Source organism: Eufriesea mexicana, unplaced genomic scaffold, assembly GCF_001483705.2.
Source record: "Eufriesea mexicana isolate 0111107269 unplaced genomic scaffold, ASM148370v2 scaffold2551, whole genome shotgun sequence".
Classification (NCBI taxonomy): domain Eukaryota; kingdom Metazoa; phylum Arthropoda; class Insecta; order Hymenoptera; family Apidae; genus Eufriesea; species Eufriesea mexicana.
The window spans coordinates 852,682-865,697 of record NW_016910623.1 but is presented as its reverse complement, the minus strand read 5'-3'; the positions used below and the strand labels follow the sequence as shown (position 1 = coordinate 865,697).

General features: G+C 33.9%; 1 protein-coding gene across 3 annotated transcripts in view; it reads right to left on the bottom strand.

Moving 5' to 3' along the window:
- The window catches only part of mwh (multiple wing hairs), a 56,315-nt gene that overhangs the window by 37,533 nt on the left and 5,766 nt on the right, over nucleotides 1–13,016 (bottom strand). Inside the window, exon 1 of one of the 3 annotated variants that reach the window (XM_017903900.1) lies at nucleotides 1,342–1,391. The exons of 1 other annotated variant lie outside the window; for it this stretch is intronic. The gene's annotated coding sequence lies outside the window, so the exon portion shown is untranslated. Of the gene's footprint in view, nucleotides 1–991; nucleotides 1,188–1,341; nucleotides 1,392–13,016 lie in introns of those variants that run through there. One more of the 3 variants, XM_017903899.1, reaches the window with a different exon arrangement.

The following is a 13,016-nucleotide window of genomic DNA, read 5'->3' as shown; positions in this document are numbered from 1 at the left end:
TCTTTCGTTGTATTATTAGTCGCCAATGCACTCTTGACAAAGAATGTAATCTCCAGGAAGATTCTGTGACAGCGTTAATTGAATCGGGCCAGAAAATTTACCAGTACTTAAGACTTTGTTCGCAGACTTGCAATTCTCTTTGTCGATACGCCGATGCTCCTTTGTCCCACGGAACATTTCATAATTATTATTCATCGTGAACAGAACGTGGAAGAATAATAGACCCGATTCCACGGCTTGTTTTCCGAATAAACTCGTTCCGTCGTGCAAGGGTTTTCATTCAAAAGAACAATAGTAGACCGGTGTGTTCCACGATTGTGTATGCAACAAACGGGGGATAATAATGTCTGTGTAATCATTCACGAGAAAACATGCCGAGTGATTTTGCATTGAGAAAAAAAACACACCATCTTATAATTGCTGTAATTGGCACAAAAGTAACGATCGCTGGTTTTTTGCCAACATAGGCGAACTCTTGTGTGTTGGTTTATTAGCAGAAGCTTCCCGACACGCGTACGTATGTGTGTAAAGGCTACTTGCCCTGATTCGTCGTGTTTGCGTGTTCCTCTTTTGCAGCCAGCCGTGTGTGAATGAAATTGCTCGTCTCGTTAAGCTTTTTTTCACGGTCGAAAATGCATTAGAGGGATCGTCAGAGTCAGAGAGATGCAGAACCGGCGTTTCCTTAAAGGGACGCAGCGAGGAAGTTCAAACGAGATCCTGTCGTCGTCATCTTCGGGAAATGTTCCAGAAATAAAGAACATTAATGCCCTGTGTCCGCGTGCGTGAAAGCATCTGGGATAACGTGTCTTTCCCATACCGGTACCGTGTCCAAAATACAATATCAAGTTCCTAAATTATAATTTCCAACAAAATTTCTTTCCACGAATATTCAGAGACGTCCATTTCGAAAATTTTTCCACCTCCTACAGTTTGATCGACGCACAAAATCATTTTTGGTAATATAGTAAAAAGCACAATACAAAGATGTTACCTGAATTTCCTCTGAATCACACGTGTTTCGCTATCAACCTTCCCAGTGCATGGTTCGAAGGGCACGTGAAATTAAATTCATTCACGAACTAGCACGATGAAGCCGAAAATTGATTTTCATTGTCGAAATCAGGTGGAACTTCCACGACTTTCGTTCACCGAGGTCTCGTGAAAGAAGAGACATTCGTTGACGCGATCCGCTCTTTAAGGCGACCGGAGGTTTACTGACACCGGCGCCTCCACCTGCTCGTAATGTAAGCCAGGTTTCAGTTTATCCTGTGATGCGTCACGTAGAGGGGCAGAAAGGACAAACGTGAAGAGTACGTGGTCGATATTCAGTAGTATTCTTACCGTGTATATATAGAATAAGCACGAGACGAGCATCGAGTGGTAGAACTAGCTTTTAGAATGAGCAATCTTCGTTAGTGATACGAGTCGACTGCAACACTTTCTGCGCAGTTTCAGCGTTATCATGAAAATTCAATACGTGGACAGGAACTGATGCAGCACTAAACTGGTCTCTAACGATGTTTTCAGTCACATATATTTCCTTTCTCTGACGTTTTCCTATGAGCATAAAATAACCAAGCATTGCAAGATTGTAGAAAAGTACAGTTATCGAGCTATCGTAGCTATGAGAATGAAAAGATACTTTTCATTGTAACGTTATATTCTTTAATATACGTGATTATTGAGCTTACCGTATGCCAAACGTTAAGAGGTTATGATAACTTGTTAATTGTCGAACGAGATGAACACCAAACGGAAAGAGATTTTCAACTTCATCTTCGATTACTATTTAGTTTAATACTGGATATGGCCGCAAGACGTCACATGTTACCATGAGTTTATGATTTGGCGGGAAGTACGTAATAATGATTGAAGAAAGAGGCGTTCTAGCACTGAGATACCGATCGCGGTAGTATCAACGAAGGTAAAGATGCATTTCACTGTTTTACCTGAGTCTACGAGACCAACGTTCTGAAATACCGACTGCGCAACAAATCAAGGATTCTATTATGCCCCCTACGATTCTGACTGGTCAGTTTAACTACTAATAAAGGAATCTATTAAAACGTTATTAATTGTCAAAAATTGGAGTCTTTATGTTTATAATTATGTTTTAATAGAAATAATTATTAGTTTTAAGAAGCAAGGAACAAATTAAGACAAGAAAAAGTATTAATATACTTAATGAACAATTTTTAGTATTAATTGATCAACAAATAACATTATTAAATAATTATTGAACAACGTAGTCCAGTTTAGTCACGTAGGCCATAAAATATTGAGTGGTGGGGGAACCGAAGTCACCCCACCTAATTGCGAACGTGCTAGACAATCTGTTGCTCGGGGTGACATTCAACTGTCGATAGTCGTGGAGATAAGACGTATCGTCGCATATAAGGTGCGTGACCTGTTGAACGTAGAATACATTTATTACTATTTTCTTGTCATTTGCATATTACATTAGCTTCACTTACTCGGTATATCGATAATAGTATATATTAAGATTAGTTTAATAGTTTATCGCGTATTATAATGGCAAAATTAAATAGTCTTTCAAATTGTATTTCGTCTTTGATTGCATATTTGAATATTGAAATTACCGCTAATTTGAATCATTACCTTTTGATACAGTAGATATTTGAGTTCGATTATCACTTAATTTCAATATATTTATGGTTTATATTGTAAATATGTCCTACAATTTTTGATTTTCGTTTGTACAGATTCACTGGTCAATCTCAAGGTCAACTTCGAAAGAACAAGGGCTCATGGGAAGGAAGCCATTTCCAGTACTGGTCACTTGAATACTTTTTGCACGCAATCTGAAAATCTTTCGTTTACTGTCAACGAGATATACGTATATATACGTATACTTTGTCCTTTTACTGCGGTATTGGTAAAATTTACGCAATTATTACTGAAATAAAATTTATTTTGTCCTATGAATACTAAAATGAAAGTAGAAGAGATTAACAAAATTTATTTTTTATTTCGAATATTTTTAATCATTCAAACAAATTTCCAACACATTTAGTTCCGAAATTTTTATTTGTTGCAAATGCTTTCGGATATTTATAATACGTGGTTAAATTAATTCCTAGAAATCATTCTTTAGACTCATATAACGAACATTAACGAACAAATGCTTAATAGGAAAGAGAAGGAAAATATGAAAATATATTTTACTTCCTTTTCCTACTCATCCCACCACCCACTCTTCTAATGCAACTTTACTTCCAGATTATAACTTAAGCGAGTGTGTCAATAGTCTTCTATTTTTTATTTTTTTCTTAATTCTTTATTTTTATCGTTTCCGGTATTAACTCCACTGCTGCTCTGGAAAGGACTCACACGGTGCTCTAGAAGCCAAAAACGTAAGTATCACTGTACTCTATAATTTAATTAATCTCATTCTTCGCATACTGCAATTTTTATTAAATCTCATTAACGATTCAAGTTAAATAAGATTTCGCCTTTTGTTAAATTGCTTTCCATAAACAATCGGTTTTCAGTAAAAGTTATAGTGTTTGTGTTCTTTCCAGATTTTCCACCGCATTTACTTCTACTATGAATCCAATGACTACTCCTCTGTGACGACTTTCCTGTTGGCGCTCTTCACGGTGGTGTTCCTCACGGTAGCAGTCCTTATGGTGAAATTCTACGCATCTAACTGTGAGTCGCATGCATTACGTTCCTCCGGTCACTCAATCATGTCGTAGGATGAAAGATCCGAATCGGCACGGGTGACTGGTTGTATTACGTAGAATTTTTGGCGAGCATAGTGACCCACGGGTATTTATTATACCCGTGAATAATATCATTTTTTCTGTATTTCCTATTTTTTAATTCAGGCTAGGTCTTCTTGCACATCGCGTTTTTGAATTCCAATAATATAACAGATGTAATAATGAAACTATATTATTGGCACGATATTGATAACTAGTTTGAATACTTGTGATTGGAAATAAATTTACCATAATTCTTTGTAAACTCAAAATATATTGAATTAAATATATTCAATTATATTTGTAAAAGACAAATATACTTATGAATATACGGATTCATATAAATATATTCATAAATAAAAATAAATAAAGTAGATAAATAAATTCAGAATAATTTGAAAGTTCAATACTTTACGTACAAGAATGTATTACATATGTGCAAGAAGAAACATCGCGATAGGCAGATTTTGGAATTAAAGCAAGCTTTATGTTCCATTTTTATATTTTAGAAAATTTGCTTTGATGAAAGAATCGCCTAAGGTTATTTTCATAAATATTTTATTTTTCAATATTCTTTTATTTTTATTTTTCAATATTTCTTTTCAATATTATAAATTAATTTTCAATATTCACAATACATTGAATTAGTAAAATACTTTTCTCGTAATTTGAAGTAAAACGAATTAATGCAAAGTAATTATTAGTCCTTTAGATATATAACAAATATACTAATGAACATTTTAGCTCAGGATTTTCAGATTTAACCCCTTCCGTGTCCATTGCCAGGAACCCACTCACGTGCTCAGGTGCTACGTGGGTGGGGGAAAGGCAATGGGTATGATGACTATAGTCTATAAGTTCATAATGTTTTCTCGGCGACTCACGTTGCGTTAGTGTATCGTGCACGACGTATTTTCCACATGGAGTACGTGTGGTTAGGCTGTGGAATTGCGTCGGCTTCATTACACCACATACAATATATATTATTGGAGACATAAATATTTTAATTCAAAATAGTAATCGGCAAAGATTACTACTCAATGTAATAGCGTCGCTAATCCTACTATCAAATTGGAACAATAATTTCAAATTTCGTTTCGTTTATTTTAACATCGCATATGTTTAAACATTACATATGCGCATCTGCCTCCCATTTTTATTATTAATATCAAATATAAAATTTGACGCAATGGTCACTAGCCTACGTGAGTCGATTTCAGGAAATGGTACGTAACCTTAGAGTGTGTAAGTTGTATGCCAAACTCGGGTGTCGGATGCGTCCCGGGACGTAGACCGTAGTGTAGGACCCTTGCGCCCGGGTGTCATGTGTGAGAACCGTGGAGTGTGGTGTGTTGGAATGCCTGTCTTTGCAATCTTTTAAATATAGGGTTAGGTAGGTAGGTAACTTACCGTCTGGTGTGTTTGTTAATAATTATAAGTAGGTAGGGCCGGAGCAGGTTGTCACAGTCTCTGGTCGCGGGTCATATTTTCGCGTGACCAACCTGTTTCCGGATTCATAATTTGAATAATCGACGGTGAAGTTGGCACGAATGAGGGTTGTCATTCGTCTTCCGCCTTTACCTATCGATGTTTCAAATTTGGCGCCCTTTTGGGTCGCCTTCGCGGTCGCGGTCGCGGGTTGGCTCGAAACGAACGTAAAACGCTCGAGGTTTTGCACTGTGATCGTTCATCGATCACGTGCGTGTCGTTTAGCTTTCGCGATTTGTCTTTTTTTTTATTTTTGTTTCGATTAGAGAATCTCGAGCATAGATTTAAGTTTCAGCGGGCATGGCGCCCGAAGAGAGAAGAGGCTAAAGCCAGGGTACCCGACAATTGTCACGGAAGAGGGTGCCTAAGAATGGTTTTCCATCCTTTGGATGGAAAGTGATTCTTCTTATTGTTTTGTCACTATGCTCGAATTTAGTAGCAGTAGCAGTAGTAGTAGTAACAATCCTTTATTGGTCGATTTACACATCGGCAATTGGACAAACCGCGGATCTTTATTAGTGTTGCGAAAGATAATTACGGTTTGAATTAGAGTTGCGATGAAATGAAGATCGTGTTTGCTTTAGCGTTACGATTAAACGATGATCGTATTTGTTTTAGTGTTGCGAATTGAATATCGCGATTGTCTCTTTCAATTTTTATTATAAATTATTGAATCTTTTTTGATAATATTACAATTTATATTTGTTTCTTGATTTGTGCTCATCGGGATATGAGTAGTAACTTTTCTTTCATGCAAAAGCAGAAATAATTTTCATAAATAATTTTCTAATTAGCGTTGCGTCAATGAATAATCGCGTTTTTCAAGTAATGTTACGTATATAAATAATTTTCTAGTTAGCGTTGCGACAATGATTAATCGCGTTTTTCAAGTAGTGTTGCGTATACAAAATGTCCAAAATCTTCCACTGAAATGGTGGAAATGTTCCTGTCATGTAATCATCGAGTGCAGCAACAAGAGCTGCACGAGCGTGGTCTATCAGCAGCTGTTTTGGACCTAGTTGGTCCTAAATCTTTCGTCTTTAGTGTTGCGTAATTTTAAATACGAGTGCATAGAGTATTTTTTATTAGTATTCCATATTTCTACCGCGAGTTTTCTTTTTCTTGTATCTTTTTATTTATTTATCTTTTTTTTTTGTCGAATGTAAATTATTTATTATTATAATTGAAATAAAGCACTCTTCGCGATTGTTTTTGAGAAATTTGTACTTCATAAATGAAGGTATTAAATTAGTGTTGCGAAATAGAAAGGATATTTCACTCCCGGTTTTTCCGGGTTCATATCCAGTGGAAATTTGTTTTTCAGTGGCCCTTCTGGCTACTGCGTTTTCTTTTTCAGCACCCTTTACTAGCAGAGCATTTGTTTCTGAATTTACTGTTAAAAAATATGTTTATTTCTTTTCAATAAAAATTTTCAATTTATTAGAGTATTATTTAAATCAATAGATTGAAGGTTTTATAGTTGGTCAAAAGATGCAAAATCAGTCGCAATCATGTCAGTAAAATTTTCCTTCAATATTTTTTGGATCAATAATGCTGATTGATCATTATGCAAGTAACTGTATGCATAATTTTCGCGATAGTCGTATTTGAAATTTTTTAACAGTAAAGTATAAATTTATAAATGTTCGAATTCACTTTTGCACAAATAAAAATGTATTCGTGCATACTTTTTTTACTTTAATTTTCCGAATCTTTATTCATAAAAAGTTCATTAACTACTTTCATTTTACTAAAAATAAATAAGACAACGTAATTTTTTGGGACTAACATATTTCTCTTTCAGCCTTCATTGATTTTATAATTACTAATCCAGTATATAAGTTTGTTGCAGATTTATTAATTTGTAGATTATCCTAATCCTTTATCTTGAATTTTGATACGTGTCTGTGAGTATGAAAGGGGCCCCTGAGTGGAATGATATTAAGTAATGGAACTGAGTAAAAGGAGAGCAATAAATATTGCTAAATGTGTGTGAGTCGTATCCGAGAATAATTATTAATTGTAGAATGAATAATTTTATCACATTTTGTTATATTGTTTGTAATTTGTGTTTGTTTCAGAAATCATCAGAAAACCAGTGGATGAATATTTATATCCCATGTAATATTCTTTCCTCTTCCCCTTACTTCTATCTTTAGATAGAACTCACAGAACCCATAAAAAAGATATATTTAAATTTATATACAAGTTTATATAGGTATAAATTTATATGTAAGATCTATAATAAGATAGTTGCGTTAAACCTTTGATAAGTAGGAATACCTCCAAAATTATTTAATTATTATATAAGTAGGAATACCCCGCAAAATTATTGAATTTTTATATAGGTAGGAATACCCCTCAAAATTATTCAATTATTATATAGGTAGGAAAACGCCCCAAAATTATTTGGTTATTATATAGGCAGGAATATCCCCCCCCCCCCCCCAAATTATTCAATTATTATCTAGGTAGGAATACACCGTCCCCCCTCCCAAAAAAAATTATTCAAGTATTATATAGGTAGGAATACATCCCAAAAATTATTCAATTATATAGGTAGGAATACCCCCCAAAAATTATTCAAATATTATATAGGTAGGAATACACCCCAAAAATGATTCAATTATATAGGTAGGAATGCCCACAAATATTATTCAATTATTATTTAGGTAGGAAAACGCCCAAAATTATTCAATTATTATATAGGTAGGAAGACGCCCAAAATTATTCAATTATTATGTAAGTAGGAATTGCCCCAAAAATTATTCAATTATTATATATGTAGGAATATCCCCAAAAATTATTCATTCATTATTTAGACAGGAATACCACAAAAATTATTTACCTATTGTATGAATAACAATACTACAAAAAATTATTTAATAATTATATAGGTAGGAATACCCCCAAAAATTATCCAATTATTATATAGATAGACGTACCCCCAAAGGTTATTCAATTATTATATAGGTGAGAATACCTCCAACAATTATTTAATTATTATATAAGTCGGGATACCCTAAAAAAATATTTCATTTTTGTCTAGATAGATCCTATGAAAGATGTTTAATCTGAGGACAATTTCGAAAGGACAATGGCTCATGGTTAGAAAGCCATTTTGTTTACCGGCTTCTTGAATAATATTTAAACGCAGACTGCAAATATTTCGTTTGTTGTAAACGAGGTACACGTATATATACGATTACATTTCTACTTTGCTGCGTTATTGGTAAAATTTGCACCGTTATTCTGTAAATAATTTTTATTTTTTTTTACGAATACTAAAATGAAACTAGGAAAGATTAAATAATTTCTTTTTTATTTCGGATATTTTTAATCATTTTTTCTAGCACATTTAGATGAACAATTTGGATTTGTTGCAAGCATCTTCGAATATTTATAATGGTAAAATTTATTACAAGAAAGCATTCTTTACACGCGTAAGACGAACATTAACGGGCAATTAATTTTATTACATTCATGGTATTCATAAAGTAATCTTATTTATATTCATATTCCACTTTTAGATACTGAAAGTTACTTTAGGGAGATAGCAGTATTTTTCTGAACAAACGCTTAATAGGGAAGAGAAGGAAAATATGAAAATATATTTTACTTCCTTTTCCTACTCACCCCACCACCCACTCTTCTAATGCAACTTTACTTCCAGATTATAACTTAAGCGGGTGTGTCAATAGTCTTTTATATTTTATTTTTTTCTTAATTTCTTTTTTTTTCGTTTCCGGTATTAACTCCACTGCTGCTCTGGAAAGGACTCACACGGTGCTCTAGAAGCCAAAAACGTAAGTATCACTGTACTCTATAATTTAATTAATCTCATTCTTCGCATACTGCAATTTTTATTAAATCTCATTAACGATTCAAGTTAAATAAGATTTCGCCTTTTGTTAAATTGCTTTCCATAAACAATCGGTTTTCAGTAAAAGTTATAGTGTTTGTGTTCTTTCCAGATTTTCCACCGCATTTACTTCTACTATGGATCCAATGACTACTCCTCTGTGACGACTTTCCTGTTGGCGCTCTTCACGGTGGTGTTCCTCACGGTAACAGTCCTTATGGTGAAATTCTACGCATCTAACTGTGAGTCGCATGCATTACGTTCCTCCGGTCACTCAATCATGTCGTAGGATGAAAGATCCGAATCGGCACGGGTGACTGGTTGTATTACGTAGAATTTTTGGCGAGCATAGTGACCCACGGGTATTTATTATACCCGTGAATAATATCATTTTTTCTGTATTTCCTATTTTTTAATTCAGGCTAGGTCTTCTTGCACATCGCGTTTTTGAATTCCAATAATATAACAGATGTAATAATGAAACTATATTATTGGCACGATATTGATAACTAGTTTGAATACTTGTGATTGGAAATAAATTTACCATAATTCTTTGTAAACTCAAAATATATTGAATTAAATATATTCAATTATATTTGTAAAAGACAAATATACTTATGAATATACGGATTCATATAAATATATTCATAAATAAAAATAAATAAAGTAGATAAATAAATTCAGAATAATTTGAAAGTTCAATACTTTACGTACAAGAATGTATTACATATGTGCAAGAAGAAACATCGCGATAGGCAGATTTTGGAATTAAAGCAAGCTTTATGTTCCATTTTTATATTTTAGAAAATTTGCTTTGATGAAAGAATCGCCTAAGGTTATTTTCATAAATATTTTATTTTTCAATATTCTTTTATTTTTATTTTTCAATATTTCTTTTCAATATTATAAATTAATTTTCAATATTCACAATACATTGAATTAGTAAAATACTTTTCTCGTAATTTGAAGTAAAACGAATTAATGCAAAGTAATTATTAGTCCTTTAGATATATAACAAATATACTAATGAACATTTTAGCTCAGGATTTTCAGATTTAACCCCTTCCGTGTCCATTGCCAGGAACCCACTCACGTGCTCAGGTGCTACGTGGGTGGGGGAAAGGCAATGGGTATGATGACTATAGTCTATAAGTTCATAATGTTTTCTCGGCGACTCACGTTGCGTTAGTGTATCGTGCACGACGTATTTTCCACATGGAGTACGTGTGGTTAGGCTGTGGAATTGCGTCGGCTTCATTACACCACATACAATATATATTATTGGAGACATAAATATTTTAATTCAAAATAGTAATCGGCAAAGATTACTACTCAATGTAATAGCGTCGCTAATCCTACTATCAAATTGGAACAATAATTTCAAATTTCGTTTCGTTTATTCTAACATCGCATATGTTTAAACATTACATATGCGCATCTGCCTCCCATTTTTATTATTAATATCAAATATAAAATTTGACGCAATGGTCACTAGCCTACGTGAGTCGATTTCAGGAAATGGTACGTAACCTTAGAGTGTGTAAGTTGTATGCCAAACTCGGGTGTCGGATGCGTCCCGGGACGTAGACCGTAGTGTAGGACCCTTGCGCCCGGGTGTCATGTGTGAGAACCGTGGAGTGTGGTGTGTTGGAATGCCTGTCTTTGCAATCTTTTAAATATAGGGTTAGGTAGGTAGGTAACTTACCGTCTGGTGTGTTTGTTAATAATTATAAGTAGGTAGGGCCGGAGCAGGTTGTCACAGTCTCTGGTCGCGGGTCATATTTTCGCGTGACCAACCTGTTTCCGGATTCATAATTTGAATAATCGACGGTGAAGTTGGCACGAATGAGGGTTGTCATTCGTCTTCCGCCTTTACCTATCGATGTTTCAAATTTGGCGCCCTTTTGGGTCGCCTTCGCGGTCGCGGTCGCGGGTTGGCTCGAAACGAACGTAAAACGCTCGAGGTTTTGCACTGTGATCGTTCATCGATCACGTGCGTGTCGTTTAGCTTTCGCGATTTGTCTTTTTTTTTATTTTTGTTTCGATTAGAGAATCTCGAGCATAGATTTAAGTTTCAGCGGGCATGGCGCCCGAAGAGAGAAGAGGCTAAAGCCAGGGTACCCGACAATTGTCACGGAAGAGGGTGCCTAAGAATGGTTTTCCATCCTTTGGATGGAAAGTGATTCTTATTGTTTTGTCACTATGCTCGAATTTAGTAGCAGTAGTAGTAGTAGTAGTAACAATCCTTTATTGGCCGATTTACACATCGGCAATTGGACAAACCGCGGATTTTTATTAGTGTTGCGAATGATAATTGCGGTTTGAATTAGAGTTGCGATAAAATGAAGATCGTGTTTGCTTTAGCGTTACGATTAAACGATGATCGTGTTTGGTTTAGTGTTGCGAATTTGATATCGCGATTGTCTTTTTCAATTTTTATTATAAATTATTGAACCTTTTTTGATAATTATATTACAATTTAGATTTGTTTCCTGATTTGTGCTCATCGGGATGTGAGTAGTAACTTTTCTTGCATGCAGAGGCAGAAATAATTTTCATAAATAATTTTCTAGTTAGCGTTGCGTCAATGAATAATCGCGTTTTTCAAGTAGTGTTGCGTATACAAAATGTCCAAAATATTCCACTGAAATGGTGGAAATGTTCCTGTTATGTAATCACCAGCTGTAGCAACAAGAGCTGCACGAGCGTGGTCTATCAGCAGCTGTTTTGGACCTAGTTGGTCCTGAATCTTTCGTTTGTAGTGTTGCGTAATTTTAAATACGAGTGCATAGAGTATTTTTTATTAGTATTCCATATTTGCTACCGCGATTACCCTTCTTTTTATTTTTTTTATTTTTTTTTTTTTTGGTCGATTGTAAATTAATTATCATTGTAATTGAAATAAAGCACTCTTCGCGATTGTTTTTGAGAAATTTCTATTTCATAAATAAATGAAGCAAATTAGTGTTGCGAAATAGAAAGGATATTCCACTCGCGGTTTTCCCGGGTTCATCCAGTGGAAAATTGGTATCCCTTCTGGCTACCACGTTTTCTTTTTCAGCACCCTTTACTATCGCAGCGTTTGTTTCAGAAATTACTGTTGAAAAATATACTTACTTCTTGTCAATGTATATTTTCAGTTTATTAGAGTATTATTTAAGTAAATAGAATGAAAAGTTTATTGTTGAGCGAAAGATGAAAAATCAGTAATGCTGATTGTTCATTATGCTCATTATGCATGCATAATTTTCGCGATAGTTGTATTGGAAATTTTTTACCAGTACAGTATATATTTATAAATGCTCGAATCTACTTTGCACAAATCCTAATGAATTCGTGAATAATTTTTCATTTATATTTTCAGATTTTTTATTCATAAAATATTCATTAACTAGTTTCATTTTAGTATAAATGTATAAGACAACGTGATTTTTTGTGACTAACATATTTTTCTTTCAGCCTTCATTGCTTTCATAATTACTAATCTAGTATATAAGTTTGTTACAGATTTATTCATTTGTAGATTATCGTAATCCTTTATCTTGAATTTTGATACGTGTGTCTGTGAGTATGAAAGGGGTCGCTGAGTGGAATGATATTAAGTAATGGAACTGAGTAAAAGGAGAGCAATAAATATTGCTAAATGTGTGTGAGTCGTATCCGAAAATAATTATTAATTGTAGAATGAATAATTTTATCACATTTTATTATATTGTTTGTAATTTGTGTTTGTTTCAGAAATCATCAGAAAACCAGTGGATGAATATTTATATCCCATGTAATATTCTTTCCTCTTCCCCTTACTTCTATCTTTAGATAGAACTCACAGAACCCATAAAAAAGATATATTTAAATTTATATACAGGTTTATATAGGTATAAATTTATATGTAAGGTCTATAATAAGATAGTTGCGTTAAACCTTTGATAAGTAGGAATACC